The 21,933-nt window shown below is 31.1% G+C and overlaps 2 long non-coding RNA genes across 4 annotated transcripts; both read right to left on the bottom strand.

Annotated features, from left to right (window-relative positions):
- Positions 1 to 5,117: 5,117 nt before the first annotated feature.
- On the bottom strand, positions 5,118 to 6,535 carry LOC103487561 (uncharacterized). Its single transcript, XR_537295.2, has 2 exons — positions 6,274 to 6,535; positions 5,118 to 5,363 (listed from the first exon to the last, which is right to left on the bottom strand). It is a non-coding gene; the product is annotated as an uncharacterized LOC103487561 (long non-coding RNA).
- Positions 6,536 to 11,386: 4,851 nt separating this feature from the next.
- LOC103487562 (uncharacterized) lies at positions 11,387 to 19,532 on the bottom strand. Of its 3 annotated transcripts, XR_001762376.2 has the most exons (8): positions 19,178 to 19,532; positions 18,112 to 18,171; positions 17,918 to 17,974; positions 15,099 to 15,157; positions 14,076 to 14,159; positions 12,311 to 13,275; positions 11,987 to 12,039; positions 11,387 to 11,546 (listed from the first exon to the last, which is right to left on the bottom strand). It is a non-coding gene; the product is annotated as an uncharacterized LOC103487562 (long non-coding RNA). The 3 variants fall into 3 exon arrangements; XR_007822363.1 differs by lacking the exon at positions 14,076 to 14,159; XR_007822362.1 differs by lacking the exons at positions 11,387 to 11,546; positions 11,987 to 12,039; positions 12,311 to 13,275; positions 14,076 to 14,159; positions 15,099 to 15,157 and having other exon boundaries at positions 16,301 to 17,974.
- Between the last annotated feature and the right edge of the window lie 2,401 nt (positions 19,533 to 21,933).

Genomic DNA, 21,933 nt, shown 5'->3' with positions numbered 1-21,933 from the left:
TTAGAGAAAGTTGTGAAATCAATGGAACAAAAGAAGGACAATAGTAAGAGGATTAAAAAAAAAGTGATAAGAAAGAAGAGGAGGAAAAACAAGGAAATACAAATGTGAAGAAAGGAGCAAGAAAATCAATTAAAAAGGTATATAAAATATATGTATAGAATATTTAAGTTGAGTAAAGTGCAGTTAGTTATCATTAAAAAATGATCTTATAATTTAAAATGTATATTACTAATATTGTTTTAGAAATCGACTGAGGAGAAAAGAAGAGGAAAAAAAACAGCAGACGTAGAGGAAGATTATGAGGTAGTCATTAAGTTATTGAAATATACTTTGGGTAATGTAATATAATAGTATATATTATGTATACATATAATGATATTGTCCTCCAAATTATGTGTGCAGGGTGCTCCATTGATCCTAAAAAGGAGTAAATGGTCAAGAGGGCAAAAATTAAACATCTATGCAAGATTAGTTGTAATTAGAAATATAAAAAGAAAAATAAATAGTAGGAAAATAGAAGTATCTAGAAATACGACTTTTGGTAGTTTTATAGACCTCAAATTATCCAAATTCCAGAGCCAACTCCTATACCACATAATTAGACATCAATGTACATTGACGAAGGATGATGAATTGTGGTTTAACTTCAAAGAAACTATAGCCAAATTTGGCATTAGGGAATTCGAGGCAATAATCGGTTTGAATTGTAGTTCATTGCCAACCATAGATAATTTAAGGTGAAGGATAACTTTCTTTCAAAATACTTCAAGAATGAAGATCTTATATCAAGGTCAATGGTCTCATTTTTATTTAATGAATCAAAAATCTGAATGAGGAAGATAAAATAAAAATGAGAAAAATATACTTCTTAGAGAATTTCCTCCTTGGAAAACAATTCACCACCGGATGTTATTTGTAACACATTAAACTACTTGATGATGAAAAACGGTTTGATGCGTATCCATGGGGAAGGATAGGGTATAATGTGTTGATCGATTCTATTAAGAAATCTATAAAAAAACCATTCTACCCTAGCTGTTAAAATTTCTGGATTTGCTTACTCTCTATTAGTATGGGTGTATGAGTGCATGCCTATGTTGACCGGTCCTTCAATATTTTGTGCACAAAGAATTGATGATAATAAGATATGCATGTTGAACTGGGTAATTGACAGTCACCCATAATGGAAAGAACTGGCAAAAAGGGTCTTTGACCATGAAAAAGTTTGATTATATTTTATACTTACTAAGAATATTTTATATGTATATGCATATAGTATAAACTCATATCTTAATGTAATTTCTGAAACAGTTCGAATTCAAGGCCATGTTTCTTGAGAATGATTTCGTGGAACGTTACGTTCAATGAAATGAAAATGAGGGAGGAAACTGATGATAGATTTGATAAAGGTGAATGCTCACGGCAACCTGAGTAATGCAATGAGGATGTTCCTGAATACTTCCTCAAATTTCAAGAAATTATGATGGCCAACAATGAATGTTTAAACATGAAATTGGACAAACTTATTCTGGATGTCAAAGGTCTGAAAAATATGTTGAAGGAAAGAGAAACAGTGGAATATAATAAAACCATACAAAGGGATGAAAATAATAATAAAGGTGAAAGGGATAGAAATAGTTTAAATGATTGAGGTGAAGTTAATAGGGATGCGAATAATCAGCAGGTATATTTCCTATTAATCTCTATATTATTATTCATGAACTCATCCACATATAAGTTATATATGTACGTATATTCTGCATACTAACTTTAATTCTGATCAGGGTGGAAACAATGAAACAAAAAATGAAAGACAAGAGGTATATTAGACAGTTATATACTTTTATTTGTATTTTTAAAAAGTGTATATCACATACTAATTATGAAAATGATCAGGGAGGACAAAATGATTTGCTTGATGATGTAGTATACAACACTGCTCTACTTAATGAAGTAAAAAAAAATTGAGAAAGAAGCAATAAAAATGAAGGTAAGTAATTTAGTCATTATAGTTATTGTTTTTAAATACATACATATATATATATATATATATATATATATATATATATATATATATATATATATATATATATATATATATATATATATAGTTTTAAATTATTATAAATTACGCATTATGTGCTTTATATAGAAGAAAAAATTGGAAAAAAAGTCCTACTCAAAGACCTGTAGCTATTAGGACTACTACAATTACTGTATGTATATTCCAGATGTTCATCATATGTATGTCGTCATATTGAAGATGTACATAATAATTATTCACTAGAATAATAGGTTAGAGGTAGACATATTGCTTATCAAAAAGCAATGAGAAAGAGCATGAGGAGAGGAAATTTACCTTCTAGGATATTGAGATCGTCATTCACAACGAATTTTAGTTCGGTAGAGCCAAAGAAGAAAAAAAATAGAGTTGAATAGTCAAGGTTTCATAACTTTCGTGAAGAAAACTTCATCTTCTGGCAAGTTTCACATAACTTCCAATCTAAAGGAATTTGGTGGTCTGCCAGAAAGTCTGCCAACGCTTCTCCTTTTATCGCCTTTTGAAGAATATAGACAATGTCATATTGCTGGAGTAGAATCCCCTATTCGGCTAAGCGTCCAGAGATAATCAACCTAAGACAGAATATACTTTATAGGGTCCGCCTTTGCTACTAGCTAAACCGTGAAGGCCTGCATATAATGCCTCAACTTATCGATGGCAAAGAAAAGTTCAAGGTACATTTTATCAATTGGAGAATAGTTAACTTCGACCCCAATTAAGGTTTTGCTTAGATAGTAAAGAGCACGTTCCTTTCCCTTTTCCTCCTCTTACGCCAACAATGCGCATAAAGACCTTTCCTGTGCAGCAATGTATAATTTTAATGACTTGCCAGATACTGGACCTCCTAATACTAAGGGATTAAGCAAGTATTTCTTTATGTTATCAAAAGCATTCTGACAAGCCTCATCCCACACAATTTTCTTCTTTTCTCATCAACTTTTGAAAAGGTTAGCACCGACCGGCCTGGTTGGAGTGAACCTTTGAATGTAAGCCAATCGTCCTTGAAGACTTCTTAGCTCATGCACACTCTTTGGCCTTGACATCTTTTGAATGACATCAATCTTGGACTAGTCTATCTCAATCCCTCAGTACCTTACAGTGCAGCCAATAAACTTTTGTGAAGTCATACCGAACGCGTATTTGAGAGGGTTCATCCTCAACTGATACTTTTGCAAGCAATCAAACACAACTTTTGGATCCTTTAAATGGCCTTGTCGTCTCTTAGATTTGACCATAAGGTCATTAACATAGCACTCAACATACTTATGTAGCTTATCATCAAACACTTTTTGCATAGCACGTTGATAAATGACACCAGCATTTTTCAATCCAAATGGCATCATCTTGTAACAATATATTCCCTTTGGAGTTCTGAAAGTTGTCATTTCTTCATCTGAAAGGGCCATTCATCTTTGGTTATATCCAGACAACCCATCCATAAAGGATAGTGCCTCGTATCCAATAGTTGCATCAACCATGATTTCTGTAATGGGCAAAGAAAAATCATCCTCAAGGCATGCATTATTCAAGTCACGAATGTCTACACAAACGCGAAGCTACCTATTTGCTATTGATGTTGGATATTTGACCTCGCAAATGAATCTTGCTTCAATAAACTTGTTAACTTCAACCTTGATATAGGGAATAAGCTATGGTTGAAAACGTCGTGCTTGCTTAATCTGTCGATACCCTTGTTTCTTTGCGAGATGATGGACTGCTACTTTTAGATTAAGTCCTGGCATCTCTTATGACCAAGCAAAAATGTCCCTATATTCTGTGAGCAAACTCATGTACTTACACTCCTTTTCACTAGATAGAGATGCACTAATGAAAGTTGGGTATGGTTCCTCTATTGTACCAAGGTTTACCTCTTTTAGCTCATCTACAGTAAATTGGTCACCATCCTCTAAACTTTGTGTGACATCTTCTGCGTCTTCTTCAGGAGTTTCAGTCTCTTGTTCCAAAGTAATGGTGATGTGATGACATAAGGTTTCACCTTCTCCTTATTCTGAACCTGCCTTTTCAGGATTAGTTATTATAACATCGTGCCTTTTTACCTTCAACAAATCTTGACATGTATTGAGAGTAACAAAAGTTTTTCTTTTCATTCGGGTAGGAACCTTGCTACGAATTTCTCCCTCTTCCTTTACCTCACAAGAAAACTCCTTACCATGGCAATTCTCGACGTCTGTATGCTTAATTCGGTGCCAAACTGACACGCAAGATGTTGATTCCTTCTTTGTATCTATGCTAGAACTAGTCTTGACATGTAGGCCTCCATCCCCAAGGTGATTGAAAATTGTAGCACGGGGTGTTTGTACATTTTTTTTTAGCCATGCTTAGCCTTTCAAAGGCTGATGGTTTTGTAGTCGTTCAGGCCTAACATGTGCTTTTCTCTTTTCTAAAGGTCGTAGTTAGCCTTTAAAAGACCGATCATCGGTCAAGACTAGATGTTGACTAATGACCTTTTCTTTCTGTCTCTATCATGCTTAGTCTTTCAAATACTGGGGCACATGAAACATGCGGTCTAATTCGGTCAAATGTTGAGGTTCTCTAACTGTCACCTTCTCTTTCTTCCATACTATCAACCTCCTCTAATTATATGGTTGCTGTCAACCACTTTTTCCTTCTCTTTTCTAGTTATACGATTGGCTCTGGTGACTTGTATCCGAGTCTTTTTCTTGACACGGTTATAGCATGTCCTTCCCGTAATAGCTTTTTTGGGTTGCAGAGAGCTCAGGTTGTTCGTGAATTTTTAAGCTTTTAAACTCGATGTGAGCTATGAAGTCATAACCTGCTTTTCCCATCAATTTGTAAGCCCTAAGGTCGAGAATTCGTCTTTCGTCCACCTTTTGGGCAAGTTTACTTCTGTCAGGTCTATCTTTATTTCTTACTTTGTTATTTTGGTAAGCGGTATAGTGAAGCTTTCTCTTATAACTTCAATATCACCAACCTTCTAGCCTTTTTGGAGACTCTACGAACGGTAACTCGCCTTTCTTGCGTCTCGATAGAGGGACATAACACAAAATCGGTGGGTTTGGAGTCGAGTAGACACTTTGTTAAAAAAAAAGTCACATATTATACTATTTATAAGGTTACAATGTAAGTAGTTTAAAAACATATCGCGACCACAGCCATGGAAGTACTACATGCTTTTTCCAAGATATGAAAAATACCACCCAAAATTTGTTTAAAATGCTAAAAAAACCTACTTAAGAAAATTAACTAGCTTCTTCACTTCAGCGTTTTCTGGAATTAGTTCCTCTTCTCGCTGAGTAAGTTGAACTTCTAATGCTTCCACCTGCACAAAGCAGAATCAAGCACCCCAATTATTATGCGTGAGTTCAGAGCTGGCATCAGGAGCACCAACATCGCACATAAGGAACTGACAAGTTAACATTAAATAATAAAGGAATAGAAGAAATTCCTTGCCAGTCTGGTACTTATTATAGATCCGTCGTCGGCAGCCTATATATATCACAAACATACCTACTCTACCATATAGGGACGAAGATTATTTTTCATGTTTTTCAACCCAAAAATAACATAATCAGCGTGTTGGTAACCCTTATTCAAAATCGCAGATATTCAAGAGCAGATAAAATTCAATGTATGATATACAAACCTAAAACCTAAGCTAAATAACTCTTATCATTAGAACTTTTTCATGTTACATGGCCAACTACTTTACAAGTACACAACTACTAAATGGATCTGAAATGAATATTTAATCATCGGCTAGTATAGTGCTTACAACACAACATCCAATAAGGTTTTTGTTATGTCTCTAAACTTTAAAATATTCAAGGGATTCCTCCACCTTTTTCCCCCAGTATCTAGTAAGCTTTGCAACCTTCCTGAAAAGTTACTTGAAAAAATCATGTTCTAACTGACTTGGCCAAGAAATCTTAAAACTATAATAAGCAATAAATAACATTCAATACAAATATGAGCAGGCCCAAATATTGTATTGTATCAACCCAGGTGGAGTTCAAGTTGACACTTACTTAGCTAAAAGAACTTAAAATAGGACAAGCGCCCAATACTTTTCAATTGAACTAATTTTAACTGATCGCTGAACTAAGATTGAGTATTGCAAGTCTAAGGCATGGTCATAAAGCATTAATAACCATAATTTTCACCCAAATTATAGTACAAGATTTCCAAATGCATGTTCTGAAAGGACATCAACAAGCAATCATAAAATTTACCATTGCAATTGCTTCCTCTACATCATCCTTGTTCCTTCCTTCAATCATAAAGGTATAGTGAAGCATCCCGAAGCTTCTTCAATCGAACATCAGTGAAGCTTGTGTGGCCGTGGTCGCAGACGGTGGAGTTTGTGTGGCTGTGGTTGCGGGCAGTAGAGACCCTGCATGGGCTATAGTGGACAGCAGCTGATGAAGATAAAGAGACTTAGAGACAAAAGATGGAGATAGAGATAGAGATTGAGGGTTTTGGGAGAGAAAGGGGAGAGATGAAAAGTTTGGAGGGAAAAATTTAATAAATTTGTTTTTAATAAAATAATTTAATTATTTTAATAAGTTTCTTTTTACTAAATTTATTTTAATAAATTTCTTTTACTAAATTAATTTTTAATAAGTTTCTTTTACTAAATTTATTTTAATAACTTTATTTTAATAAGTATATTATATAACTTTATTTTAATAAATTTATATTAATAAGTTTATTTAATGGAAGGAGAAAAATACAAAATATTTTTTATTTTTTATTTTTATATTTTTATACTTGACATTTTAAATATATTAATTTTTAAAGTATCAAACAAAATTGTTAACTATACTTGACGTTATTTCCACGTCAAGCAAATGTTAACTATACTTGACGTGCAATAAACATCAAGTAAAATTTACACTATATTGGACATTAAAAAACCATCAAGTATAATCTCCACTATATTTGACGTAATACAAAACGTCAAGTAAATGCTAACGTAAAATAATTCAAAAATTTTGTCTTCGTTAAACTATCCTGACGATGTTTTCACGTCAAGTAAATGTTCGCAATACTTGATGTGAATAAAATGTCAAGTAAACTGTCCTTTATACTTGACACGAAAAAAAGTCAAGTAGAGATCAACGTAAAGTAATTCAAAAAACTTCGTGAAAACTTCGCTTTTTTAGACTATACTTGATGTTTTTCTTTTAAAATGGTCAATACTTGATGTTTTGTTTAACAAAAAAGTCAAGTATGTAAAAGTACCTAGTGTCAAGTAAAGTAGATTTTGTAATAGTGTGGGTGACTGATGACCCGATGATACTTGTAGTAGCTGGGATCATCCACCTTTCCTACTTGCTCAGGTCGTTTATATTCCAGCAGCTGGATCAACTACTTCTCTAGTAGTTGCTCTAGCATGTCTACAATATCTGAACCAAGAAATGTATAAACTTTTTTTTGTCTTTCTTTTAAAGTCAGACGTCGTCTCTCGCTTCCATCATCCTTCTTTTCAACTCTCACTTCTTTTCTTTTGGAGAATTTCAGCAGGGTGTGTTTACAACTATAGATTTCTTCACGGTGCTCTCCAATATTATCTTTTCAGCACCATTTGTCTCTTTCTTATCTTTTCTTCCTTCAAGAACAAGAAAAACTTTAGCTCCTCTGCTAGTGATGCTCAACTCCACATCATGAGCACAAGTTGCTAACTCTTGCAGAATGTAGAAGAGTCCCTAGTGCATGCCTTGGACGCATATTTATACAGGCGACAGTTCGGTGAGTCGATCTTTGTAGTTAAGACTCATAACCCTCCATCGGTTGATGTAGTCGATGACTGGCTCTCCCTTTCATTGTTTCATGTTTGTAAGCTCCATCATGCTTACGATGCATCTGGTGCTGTAGAAACGGTTGAAGAACTCCTTTTCTAGCTGTTCCCAGCTGTCGATAACTTTCGACTCCAGATCAATATACCACTCGAAAGTATTTTCTTTCAGGCTTCGAACGAACTGCCTGAAAAGCTGGTCTCCTCCTGATCCTGCTTTCTCGATGCTTCGATGAAGTGGGCGATGTGCTACTTTGGATTGCCTTTTCAATCGAACTGCTGGAATTTTCAAGGTTGGTACCCAAGCGACATTCTCAAGTTGTCAATTCTCTTGGTGTATGGCTTAAAGTACATGAAAAAAGTTTGGGGCAGTCCTCCATACTGAGCTCTAATAGAATTCACGATCATATCCTGTAGCTGCTGAACTGAGAGAAGCAACAAAAGTTTATTGTTGTTGTGGTTGGTTTTCTTGCACCACATTCTTCCCTTTATCACTAGCTTTGACAACAGAAGTTTGACTCGACTTAGCAGTTTCACAAATTCGCATCTGCTCTCTCAAAGTTGTGATTTCATAGTCTCGTTCCTCCACAACCTTCATCAAGAGGTTAATTTTTCTCTCCATCTCTGTCATGGCAGCCTCGGCCGTTATATCAGCTATCATGACAGACATCACGTTAGGGTGTGCTTTCTTCTTTGACTTGCTAGAGGCAGAATCAGAATTATCATACAAAGGATTTTCCTTATTGACAATCTCAGCTTTAGGAGACTCCATCAATTGCTTAAGAATGTTATGTGCGATGTCAGAACCTTGATCGTGCTCTTGGGTGATTCCCTTAGAACAATTGCGGGTGATGGGTCATGTGTAAGCGTCGCTTGCAACAAAAAATTTGGATGCAGCCTTCTTTGATGCCATTGATTTTCTTGTAGATTTTGATAACGAGAGAGAGATGAGAGGTAGAGAAGTCTCACTGGACGTGCCAATTTGTTTACACGAGACTTGTGGAGAAATTTGATTCATGGGGTTACTTTGCTTTGTCGATCAATTATGCTTATTTTGTTTTTATAGCATTCTATTCCATAAAAGAGTTTAGGTTTTAGTTATTGAGATTATTTGTGCGGTTCAATTACGACTTCTGGTACATAATACTTTTAATTGTATGGAATTTTTAGTTATTACATAGTATTGTGTGAAATGTAAGTAACCCTAATATGACATAGACAGCTTCAAAAGCCTAAACAAAAAAACTGAAGATGGAATTAGAAAGATGTTGTTTCTCTCTCTCGAAATAAATGTGTTTTCGATATATGCTATTTTTATTGTGTTTGGATGTTTCTTTTTTCAAATGTATTAAACTCTTATTCATTCATCAAATGTTTTTGCATTTTTATATTAAAAAAATTTAGGCGAATTACTTTAAATTTGCAAATACTAGGTATTCGATGTTTTTTCAAATCTACTAAAATCTTCTGAACACACAAAATATTTGTGTGACCCATTGTAAGCTCTTGTTCTTTTAATACAAGATAGCATAATTGACACCATTAAACTTTATTTTATGGTGGAGATTTCATCTATAGTTATTTTTGATGACATGTATTTGTTTAGGCAATGCCTAAGTTTTCTAGAAATCTAACTTCATCAATTATTCTTTAGTTAATTATATTTTCTTTTAAGAGTTTATTTAATTATGATTGTGATTTTGATGAGTGGGGATTGATTGTTCTAAGTATTTTCATCCAAAACAGTTCTTTAGTTTGTTAAATTAATATATATCTTAAATTTAATCTTTATTTTTGAAAATAGTCAAAAATAGAATATTTGATAAAACAATTACATTTCATAGAAAAATCAAAATGCAATAAATTTTGTTTTTTTGGGTGTTTTGTTCCTAGTATATCAAACTTTTTATTTTTAAAAAATTCCCTATTTTTTGAGTAGTCAAGATTATTAAATATTTTGTTTTTAATTTATAAGATTTTTTAAAACACACCGTAATTGTAGATAATAATATAATTGTTATTCCTAGATTTTAAAAATTAGTAGCTTTAGTTGTTTGGCCGTTTTTCTAAATTGGAACTGTTTTTTCCATTTTTTATCAACCCAATTTTATGTTTTCGCCATTTATTCAATCCAACTAAAAAAACAAATGTCCTCATAAAGTTGATAAATTAGCCCAACAATATTCAAAACTAATCTCAAACACAAATTTCAACACATCACAGAAAGTTGACCTTATTCAAACTTTATACACCTAACAATTACCTACAACTTAATTTGGATTAATTTTCAAAGTATTTAAATTTATAAAAAAATCATTTTAAAAAAATTTGAGGTGTTTGATAACTTTTCACTCTTCAAAATGCATTTTTAAAAAATAAAATTAAAAAATAATCTATTTAACGTAAAATACTCAAAACCAGATTTTGAGAATATTAGGTATATAAACCCTTATAAAAAGATATAACCAAACATATAGTGTTTAAATTTTAAACTTATTTTTTAAAAAATATTTAAAAGAAAATATATTCTTAAAAAATATTTTTTTTTATAGATAATTCAAACAGTCTCAATCTTTTTCAATTCATAAAAGTAAATACTCATAAATTATACATAACACTAATGTAACCATTTCTAAATCCACACAATATTGAACTTATCCGTATATAATTTGTCAAAATGATACCAACACTAAATCTAAACAATAACATATTTTCTTACCACTTAAGATATATTTGGGACTTGGAATGAGCTGGATTGTAATAGTCTATTCCTTGTTTAGGGCAACGCTTAGTTTTAGTTGGAGATTAGAATTAGGATTTAAAATAACCTACATGGCATACAATTCTCTAACCATAGATTTATTTTTTTCAAGGGTTGGGAAGTTCGTCAACCAACTTTTGGACACCACCTACAATGATCGTCATGAGCCAATCTCGAATTACCACCTCTGCATTAGTAGAAAAAGGGCCTACGATGACAGTTAAATGTTGTCATTAAAAGCTTTTGTGACAGTTTTTTGCAATCATTGATGCGACAGTCATGGAAAGTCTTTTACGACAGTTCTCCAAAACTATCACGAAATGTGGTTTTTCATGACATAGAATAAATGTCACGAATTCAATATCTTATGACAGATTATAACTGCATTATTTATTTTCGATGACAGTTAATAACTATCAGTGTTTATATTTTATGACATCGAATAACTGTCATTTTTTACATTTTGTGACAGCGAATAACTATCATTGTTAATATTGTATACAGATATTAAATGTCATTATTTATCTTTTATGACACTTATTAACTGTCATCATTTCACTTTCCATGACATTAATTAACTATCAATAAAACTTTTTCGATGACAGTTTTTTTTTTACATTTAAATGTCATAATTTTGTTTTTAGTCACTGTTTTTCTTACACTATTTTTTATTGAATCCTGTTTTTCATGTTGCCTTGCCATTACACATACCATTACACAGACCAATACAATCACATATGGAAAGAAACGGTGAACGCTTTAATATAAAGAAACATACACTTTATAATATCGCTTTAAGTGTTGGTACATATATGGTTTGTTACGAACAAGCTATTTAAATAACTACATTTAAACCAGAAATTTTCCTACCAAACCTATAAAAATGCCTATACATCAATGAATTGCCGCAAATATGGCTTCGCTGCTCCAATGGATTCTGGCAAAACCTAATAAGAAAATAAAAGAAAACAAAATTGATTCAAAAATACAGCACATTCACTTCAACAACACAATACACATTCACGTCAACAACACAATACATACACATTTCAACAATAGTAACTTCTAAGCTTGGCAGTAAATTATTCTTTTCTATAACTTCTAAGCTAAGTATTGGAAATGTAGAGGGTATTTAAATGGAAAGCCTTACATATACAGGTCACAAAATTATGCTACTGTTTAAGTACACAATGCACAATTTCATCACTGAAAATGGAATCTACAAATTCATCCATATGAAAAAGAAGAAAAACATAATCGCAAATACCAAATTCAATCCACAACCTCAGCTAAATTAGATCACAATTTCCTTATTATAAATCCACTAAAAATAAACCAAATTATCACTATATAACATTATATATAATTCCACAAAGAAGTTTCCTACCAAAGATAAGACTCCATGTTTAGTTGATAGCATCCAAACGAACTGAGCCTGACCTACAATACATACACATATATATAATTCTCAACAATCCACCCCATAAGAAAATAAGGCCTTATCCATATTAAGAACTAATGTAATAGGTGTTGAAATTTAGCAACTCATATTTTATTTAACATCACTCCTTATTGCAAGAATAATTATGACTATCTTAAAGTTAAAAAGTTAATACTATATCGTAGTAACCTATTAATACAAACTTTAGCTACTTAAATTTAAGAAAAAAAATATAAAACATCACCAATAATCCAAAAAACAAAACGATACCATTTACAAGGGCAAAGAGTCCAACAGACCTTACGATCTTTAAAGTGATCTAATCTTTCCTACAAAGAGATTGTTTTACCAAATTAGAACAAACATTAACGTTAGATAATTTACTCATTACCTCAGATTTCTTAAGATCTAGTTGAAATCATTCAGATTTCCAAGAATGTTGTTCGAATATCAAAAGCAATTCTATCTATTGATACATTTACTTTAGTTCATGCATATATGTTTTCGCAGTTCAGCTCAACCATATCAATGACCTATGAAACTCCTTAGTTGAAGGTTTTCTTAATAATGACTCAAATATACAAACTATAGAACAGGACGGAAGATCGTGGAATGAAATTGATAATCAAAAGCCATAAAAGTGAGCAATATAAAATAATTACAAACAGAGTTTGAAAATGGAAAGCAAAAAGAAAATAAAAAATTATAAAGCCATCCAGGGAGAGAGAGATAGAAACCAACATCAATTCATAAGTGTGAAAAATGAGAACTTACTGCAAGGGTCTTAGCTGAATCTCCTTCTGTCAAAAAAACTAAGGTACATATGTATTAAACAAAACAAAACATATTACAAGCAACACTTAAATACAAAACGTCCTACAGAAAACACACGCATGATCCATAAACACCTATTATATTATGATTTCTATATTATAATACAAAATACCTACCTTATCGCATAAATTTCTCCTGCTTCAATACATCAACAAAACTCATCCCTCAAAGTCTTAACTAAAAGAATTCTTAAGAACTGAAGCATAGCTAAGTTCTTGAATTGACAAGTTTACAAAAACGTACCTGGTTTCAAATCGGTTCATGTAGATTCCAAAACACATAGCCCATATTCTTCTAGTGAATGCGCAATGTCTAATTGATTGATCTAAACAAAGTCTTAACACAAAACTTACCAAAAATGACTTGAGTCGTAGCTGAAAAGTGATTGAAGAAGTCCAAAACTACAAAAAGAAAAAGAATTCTGGTAATGATGATCCTCAATTCATACCATATTATTATATGAGCTAAATGTGTATAAAGAAAAGGAAAATTACACAAAGATGGCTTGTACATTAACACAAAGGATAAAAGCTGCAAACTTATTTATAGATATAAAACACACTAATATGATGTTAAAGTTATGTCTAAATTGTAGGCTGGAGCATGAAACTGAAACAGGTTTTCTCTCTCTCTCTCTCTTTTTTACAAACCAATGAAACAAGATTATAGAGAGTGAATAAAATGAAGAAAAATATTATAAAAGACTGAAATTTCGAATAAATTGCAAGTTCTGTATCAAAAAGAGGTAACCTCCTTTTTAGATTTCAAATCCCTGACAAAGGCATCATCCAACCATTCAGTTGTTTCCCTTATTGTCATTTTACGATGTTTTAAATTAACAAGCAACCAGTAGATAATGAAGTCACGGTATTTGAAGTAGAAGGCTAAGAAGAACTTTTAGCGCCTGGCAAGTAAAACAGAGTGTCTCATCTCAGCAAAAAGTGTATTCAAGGTACAGATACTAAATCAATGAAGATTTTGGTGAATTTATAGCATGACAAGCAAGTTTTAGCCATTTGAAGAAGGTGGATGACTTGTGTTTTTTACCATACAATTTGAACAGTGACAATTAGTTAGGAGAGGTAGTTCATGCCTCAAAATTCTATTGTTTCTTTACCTTCTTCTTCATTAAAAATACATTTTTTAGATGACAGCTTTGTGGAAAATGTCACAAAAAAGGAATGGCATTAGAATCTCATACCAAAAGTACAAGAACGAGAAGTTTCATATCAGCAAAGTTTTGTAACATCCTCAAGAATCACAACCAATTGGACATAAGGTGTTGCTACAAAAACAAATAGTAAAATATGAATAACTCTCGTAGTACTATTAGAAATTTAGAATAAAATTTACCAGTCTATACTTTGTTAGAGCAACCTACATCAACAATTATAAATGAGAAAACAGAAATAGAGAAAGATAACCTTCTTTTTACAATACTTCTCAAAAGTAGTGGTTAAATCGTTTCCATTTATTTCAATCGATAAAGAAAACAACGAAGAACCAAGGAAATTAGGATAAAAGAAAAGGGCAAAATATAAAACAAAAGCACCAAACAAAATACAGAAACGTCATTGCTTCCTTAAAGCATTTTCTTCAAAATATCTACCATTGGTAGAAATGCTAGCAAACAAAAATTTAAATGAAGTATTGTATAGGAGTTAAAATGACCAACCGTAAATTGATAGGTAAAATGACAAACATAACACACACTGCATGAAATTACATACTATAACAATAAATTTGCAGTTCGCCACAACATTAAACAAACTTCCTTAATTCAAGTGGTTAACTATAAAACAGTCTACCAATTAAAGAACCTCTTCAATTAAATACTTAAATAAAATAAACTTAAATGAGAAATGTAGGGAGAATGATAGTCATTTAAATTTTCCTCATTTCCTAAAGACTTACTTGATAGTCTTGTAAACTAAACAGTGTGGACTAATATTATATAATAAGTCTCCAAAGATTTTCTAATCACTCCAAATGATTTATCTTGCTAGTATACAACAAAAACTAATTACAATAAATTGTATTGAATAGCAGAATTCAAGGCAAAATATACTAATCATAAATAGTAAAATAAAATTATGTTAACAAAACTTGCAGCCAAGTAAGAATTTCAACCACATCACACTTCATTAAAAAAAAAAAAAATCTTTAAAAGGATAAGTAGATATCCAATGAGGAAATATACAATGTAAGGTGAAGAAAAATATACCTTAATACTAAGTCAAAGTATCCCCTTGCATTACATTAGGACCTGATATAGGTGTATACCTGGACAAAAATCATTAATTTAAAATACATGAAAGAAAAATGAACATACAAATGTAACGCCCCGAAAATTAAGATAATTTTGGAGCTAATTATCTTAATTTTGTTTAATTAGCTTTAATTTATTGGGCGTTATTTTGAATTCATTTAATGAGAATTATTTGATTTATGTGGGAATTGAAATTAATTAAATATTTCTTGGATGAATATTTAATTAATTAGAGGTTTTGGCATGTGGTGTTTGTTAAGTTTTTGATTAAATGGTAAGTGAAGAGAATTAAGTAAAGTTGTGGATTTTTAGTGTTGTTGAAGTTGAAATTAATTAAATAATTATGGATGTTATTTAATTAAATTGTGGGGTGGAAAGTTTGTTGGAGATTTGATAATTATATGTATATGTGGAAATATATATATAATTATTATGTGAAAGGAAAAGATATTTGTTGAAATATAATTATTTAAGAAAAAGATAATTGTATTTTGGAGAAAGAATATTTGTTGAGGGAGAAAAAGTAAAATAATTATATTTTGGGAAAATATAATTATTTGTAAAAGGATAATTATTTTGGAGAAAGATAAATAATAATTAATTATTGTGGAAGATAATTAATTATTTTGGAGAAAGATAAATAATAATTAATTATTGTTGAAGATAATTAATTATTTTAGAGAATGATAATTCATGTTGGAAATTATAAGTGATTTATTGAAAAAGATTTGATTGATTAAAATAATTGAGGATTTAAGTTAATTTGAGATTTTGGAGGGAAAAGTTGGTTTGTTGGTGGAATTGGATTTAATTGAGTATATATATATATGGATATATATATTTAATTAATAATTTTGGAAAAGTGAAGTTAATTATATGATGGAATATAATTATATTTGTTTGGAAAAGAAGATAATCCATGAAGAGAGAGATGGTTGATTTGATTGGACAAGAAAAGATATATATTTATGATGGTTTAAATAAATATATATGTTTATTATATATTTTGGTGAGAGAGAAATAATAATAATAAAGAAGTATTATTATTATTATTAATGGTTATAAATGCCTAAGATTTTGTGCATTTAAGACATTTATTGAGGGGAGATAATGAGAATAAAGATATATGTATATTTTTGGTGTGTATATATATCCTAAAAGGAAAAGGAAATAATAATAATAATAATAAATATTATTGTTATTATTTGGGTCTATAAATAGCATTGGAATGTTTAATTTATAAAGTAAAGAAAAAAGAAAAAGGTTCTTCATCATCTTCTCTAAGGTAACCCTCTGCTGTCGTCGCCTCACCAATTGTAGTTAAGATTGGTCTCTTTGTAAAGCTTGAGGATTTAAAGTGATGAATTTTTCCCATCAAGGATAAGAGTATTTTTCAAGCTCCATTTGAATAACCTTAGTAAGCCAATAAAATTAAATTAATATTTTATTAATTTAATTTTGGATTTATTTAAGGTTTCTTTAAAGGTTTAATTGACTAATTTTTAAGATTTAAATCTTGGATTTTTCCCAATCAAGGTTGAATTGGTTTCAACCCCAAATTTTTAGAAAGTTAATTATTTTGGGAGAATTTTTGGATGTTAGCCATTGCTAATTTCATTAATTAAGATACTGAGTTTTTCTTTTATGATTAGGATCAAGTTAATTGGAGAATTTTTACTGTCAGCTAGAGAGTAATTTGTTTGGCTAAAATCTCCAAGTAAGAGATTCTTCTACTAGACCTTCAAATTGAATTTAAGAGACTGCATGTAATTATGATTATGCATTGATGGTAGCTAAAATGCATAACTCATTATATTGATTGATGTTGATGACTGATATTATGATAATGACTGTTGATGTTGATGTTAATGCATGATATATTAATCACATGATTAAGGACGTTAAGATTAATACTCATGCCATGTTATGATGTTATGTTATGCTACATGCTTTATCTATTAGAGTTGTACCTGTATGAGTGTCTTTCGGAATCACCACCTTTTTAAGACTGCGTAGTCCGACGGGACCGCCTGTCTAGCATTGACATAGATATGATTCGAGTGATTCGACGGGATCGCTCGTAGCCCGATTGTCTTAGTGTTTCCTCCGGGTACACTACAGACCAGTTTGTCCTAGGTGTTCCTTTGGGATCACCGAAGACCAGTTATGTTCCTCCGGGATCTCATGTTTTCGGGAACGTGCCAGTTCTTGGGTACCACTTTTTAGGACTCTGATAGGAAGTTAATAGACACCTAGCGGGAGTAGTAGTAGGTCCCTTACTGAGTATTTGTTTATACTCACTCTTTCTATGTTTAATATTTCAGGCGAAGGTAAAGGTAGAGGAAAGCTGGCGAGTGACAGAGAAGGATCTGTGACATACCATATGAGGACTTAGTTTTGCTTCCGCGTTTATGTATCAGTGTTTTAGCATTCTGTTTTTAATGAAAATGTAGTTTCCCTCCTTTCAAAAAAGTGTCTCTTGTTATTGTTTCTTTTTAGTAATGACCTCATCTTAGTATAAAGAGTTGGGTCGTTACAACAGAGCTTCACATTACATACATAAAGATTGAAACTATGAATATTGTTTGCCATACAACATGAAATGGAATGGTTAGACATCTCAACTTCCCAAGGATACAAGTATTTTCAATTCATAATCAACTGGTGGAAATATAAAAGCCTTTATAATTATGTCGAACCCTTTACCAAATTTTTGATAATCAATATGGATAAATTAAAATGAAGCATCTCAATATTTGAACAAGAAGACTTACAGGCGCAAAATGTATTTTACTTTCCCTTTATCATCTTGTCCAATTGGAGCTCTGTGGCTACAACAACACACCATAATGAATAACCAAGAAGCACATTCCTTTTAATTTAGCAATCAGTTAAAGAAAAATACATCTCAAATGGTTTAATTCAAAAAGAAGGGTGGAGGATAACAAAAGGAAAGAGAAAAGCATACCTTGTATAGATGCATGACGCGACATTTAACCCCAATATTTTAGTAGGATCCAATGAAAACCTGCTCAAATTGTGTGTGAGAAAATATTGCACAAGATAATAGTTGTTCCGGGACTTAGCATTCGGTTTCCCATGACATTATCAAGTACAAGAACTGAAATGCATAATAGCAAATAATTTGATTATCAACCCATAAAGAGAAATAAACTTACAAATACCCTTAAAAGTTACAAAATATCACAACATCCTTTAAAAGAAAATGAAAGGAAAAAAAAGGAAGGAAAAATGTCTCTACACTTACTCTATACTAAAAAAACAATAATAATTCAGTAGCTGAAGAAGAATTTCTGAATCGGAAGGGGGGGCAAAATTATGAATTCATCCGAACCCCATCATCAGTTTCTTTCTACCTATAAAACTCACCAATTTCCATTCCTTAATGGAAACAAAAAGAAAAAAAATCCTCCTACAAATTGATTGAAATTTAAAATTGAAGGTCATCCTTGAGAGTGTCTTTGGCAATAGTCTTCTAAAAATTTTCATGTTTTAAAAAAATATGTAAGCACCTTAAAGTGCTATGTAAGAAACCATAGCAGAATACAGAACCAAGTATCCAAATAATTTTCCATTCATTCTGGAATTTATTACTTGAGAAACAATCTTAAATACATCATAAGGCTAAATATTCTTTTCAATAAGAGCGGAGATTGAAATTCCTGCACTACTAGAAATAAAATCTAACACTAAACATGTATGACCGTAACAACTAAACTCTAGAAAATGCTTAAAGGCCCTACACATAATAAAAAAATTTAACCATTCATTTTCATTCTCTTTTTCTCAAAGCTTCCTCCCATAGCCATTAAATCTCCCTTACCTTGATTTCCTAATTTAAACAAACAAAAATCAATTAAAAATCAACCAAAGGCTTCATTGAGACATTTCATTGAACACATTGTAAGCTACCAAAATGCTTCATCACATAGCCAACAATATATTTCACAAAACCATCAATATATCTTGAAAGAATCAAAAAATAGTTAAAATACATTTTTTAGTTACGGTACCTTAGAGAATGGACAAAGGCGTTGCTGAGTTAGGGAGTGAAAGGGAGAGACAAAGAAGCCAAGAAATCGATGCACTTTATATGTCTCTAAAAACCCTACTTCCTCTTGAATCTATCAAGGTAATTTGTGGGACTGTGCACAGGGGAAGAGATAAATGGAGGGAGAAGAAACGAAAAAAGAAACATCAAGAACTCACCGACGACGATATGGGTCTCCTCGCCGTGGGTCTTCCTTACCAAGAAGAAAGATTGTGGACATGAGAAGAATGGGTTTAAGGTTAAGGTTTTCGTCGTGCGTCGTTGTTCGTGAGGGGAGGGATTTTGAAGAAGGAAAAGGAATGTGCGTAAAGAAGGAAAGGAAGGGATTTTGAAGAAGAAAAATGAGAGATTTTTCCTTTTCTTTATTTTTTTATTTTAATAAAAATATATTTAATTAATTTTTTAATGCCCTTACATATTATGACAACAAATTACTGTCATGTATTTGGGTATTCCAAAATCACCGTCTTTTTCCACCAAAAACCCGCTTTTTGACATTTAATGAAAGTTATTTGTTCCATCCTTTCAATTTGGGATGGAACAAACTATCATAATATGGGGTTTTTCTTGTAGTGTCTGGTGACTCCATTAACGAACTTTTGAGAATCAACTCTGGTGACTGTTGCCACTAAACCTTGAAAATTTTAATAAAAACATTTTTACGGTCAAGGCCAGTTTTCGGTGATTGTCGTCGGCCAATCTCCGACCACCACCTCCAATGATTCCACCGACAAACTCTCAAAAATCAACTTCGACGACCGTCGCCAACCAACCTCCGCTCGATATTGATTAACCTTAATTTTTTTTTATATTTAGGATTTTGACCCATCTTTGCTAAACATCGTAGGCCAATCTCCGACAGTCACCTTTAGTTTCTCCTAAGCAAACTTTTCAGCAAGAAAACAAAACTTCGAGGACCGGAGATTGGTTCTTCTTCGACGACTGCCACAACATTTCTCCACCCGCCACAGATCAATTTTGAAATTTTTAATAAAAACATTTTAAGAGTATATAACAAACATAAAAGGAACTTATATATACGCTTAAAAAAAGTTTAAAAACACATTTGTTAATTATAATAATATTTTTTAAAACACACCTTTCTCATGCTTCTTTTTTCTTTTTCTTTTTTTCCTTTCTTTTTTTATGGTTTTTTTCTAAATTATTATTATTATTATTATTAGGTTAAAGTTATCTCTTTTATATTTCTTCTACGTTTAAAAGTGATGTTTCCTTCGTTTAGGGTATCGTGCTAGTATATACAAAGTGTTGTACATATATCAAGTAAACTATACATATATGCTTCTTTCTGTACTAATACGTGCATATATATTAATTATATTTATTTAGGTTATATGGATAGAAATCCCTAATTTAGTTTAATAACATTTTTTGGTAATTTTAATTGGCTTGAAGACGGAGAATTATCTTTTAAAGTTAAAAATTACAATGTTGAAAAAAACTTAGTAGTCAAATAAAAATTAAAATTCAAAACTTTATGATTTTTTATTACCTTCAAATATAATTTGATAAAAGAAATTATAATCTTCTTGTAACTGAATTCAACATTAAAATACTGAAATTATTTCAAGTTTTAGTGAGCATATTTTGATTAAAAAACATATTTTTCAAATTATTTCAAAACTTAATAAAATATAAATATTATATATAGAGATAATAAATTATCTATTAAATGAACAACATCATTAATAAGATTTAATAAAATTACATATCAATTTTTATAATAGAAGTTATATTATAAAATTTTATAACAAGTGAATCTCACGTAGTATTAAACAAACTAGTTTGTGTATAAATTGGTGGAATGCAGTATTTAAACTATGTTTTTCAAAAATAGTATCTCATGTACCTAAATTAAATGTATGACAAAAAATAATAATAATAGTACAAAAGAAAGATGATCTAAGATAACCAATATTAATTTCATAAATGACTATAATTTACTATAATAACTTGTACCCAAACACGTACCATAATAATTTAGATTATAATACACTGCACCCAAAATACAAATTATAGTAACGGATGCTATAATACTTTGTATTCCAGATACGAACTATAATAACACCATAATTTATTATAATCTACACAATATGACCTCACACTTTAATAATTTAATAATTTACTCAGCACCTGAAATATCCCCCTTACAGATTAAACCAAACCCATAAAACATACTCTTTTCCTTCGAAGTGTTCTCATATACAGATTTTGCCCTCGTCAAGGTGCGTACTATGCTTCCCTAAAATATTGACTAAGGGATATGTGACAAAGAAAGAATAAAACAAAACAATATAATTTACGTGCTTTACTTTCTATCCTCTTAATTATCTTATTTGATGTTAATAGTTAATACTAGTCAATTACGTGTAGTTAAAATACATCTTTTATATTCAACAGTTTAATAAACACCCTAAATTCTATTATACTTATTTCTGCATTGAATATCAAACTTTTTAATTGTAATCCAATTGTGTGGTGTATATAATATTTCACAATAATTCTTCATATCAAAATTCATATTCACATTCCAAGAGTTCATTTCCACATCTAACATTTCTCCTTTCCCCAATTGGTTAGTCAAATTTAGTTTATTTTCCAATTAATCTAGTAAAATACTCTTTAATTGGATAAGGACCAAAATAAACAAGGACTTTTTGATATTTGGAAAAAAAAATGATCCTGATTCATACTAAA

Source organism: Cucumis melo, chromosome 7 (genome assembly GCF_025177605.1).
Source record: "Cucumis melo cultivar AY chromosome 7, USDA_Cmelo_AY_1.0, whole genome shotgun sequence".
Classification (NCBI taxonomy): Eukaryota; Viridiplantae; Streptophyta; class Magnoliopsida; order Cucurbitales; family Cucurbitaceae; genus Cucumis; species Cucumis melo.
Note: the sequence above shows the minus strand (reverse complement) of the source record. Positions and strands in the feature narration are given on the sequence as shown.